The sequence below is a fragment of the Ceratina calcarata genome, unplaced genomic scaffold (genome assembly GCF_001652005.2).
Source record: "Ceratina calcarata isolate Rehan_Ccalc_2016 unplaced genomic scaffold, ASM165200v1 scaffold313.2, whole genome shotgun sequence".
Classification (NCBI taxonomy): Eukaryota; Metazoa; Arthropoda; class Insecta; order Hymenoptera; family Apidae; genus Ceratina; species Ceratina calcarata.
In genome coordinates, this window is record NW_017153890.1 from 7,536 (window position 1) to 8,066 (window position 531).

Sequence of the window (531 nt, forward strand, 5' to 3'; positions counted from 1 at the left end):
TTAATAATTACAGAACAATGATTATCGATGATTCATTATTATTTAAATGATTAATAACAGAGAACAAACAGTCGACTATCTTCATGTATAAAATATGAGTCTCACAGACACACTTGTCAACGAAATCTTCACTAATACATTAAATCTATTAAATTTAGATCATTGCCACTGTGTGACAGAAATTAGAATACAGCCACTGTTCACCACCGCAGGTATCGAGTCTCGTGTCAACACCGTGCAAGGTCCACGTCGAGGCAGCGTAACGCGAAATGGACACACATGGTTTTGTAACACACCTCAGAACGCAATGTACACACGCGTCGAGGATACGTGTGATGGTCGTGGGGGCCATCAGAGAGTTAGTTGCGAGCATCCGGTCGCAATAATAGCTTTTGAACTCTGAAATGTTGCCTCCTCCGATCGTTATTGTCATCTTAATACGGCTTCGTCGAACTGTGAACTTGTTCTGACACACATGTCCCAATCCTCCAACAGGTCAAGACAGATCAGGCAACATGTTCACAGTAATTA

The 531-nt window shown here is 41.4% G+C and overlaps 1 protein-coding gene and 1 long non-coding RNA gene across 2 annotated transcripts in view; both read right to left on the reverse strand.

The window, feature by feature from the left end:
• The window catches only part of LOC113464274 (uncharacterized), a 2,627-nt gene extending 2,185 nt beyond the window's left edge, over nt 1-442 (reverse strand). The window contains exon 1 of the long non-coding RNA XR_003389123.1: nt 70-442. This is a non-coding gene — a long non-coding RNA (uncharacterized LOC113464274). The remainder of the gene's footprint in view (nt 1-69) is intronic.
• Nucleotides 1-531, reverse strand: part of LOC108624546 (tumor suppressor candidate 3-like) — a 9,886-nt gene that overhangs the window by 7,451 nt on the left and 1,904 nt on the right. The window lies entirely within an intron of this gene.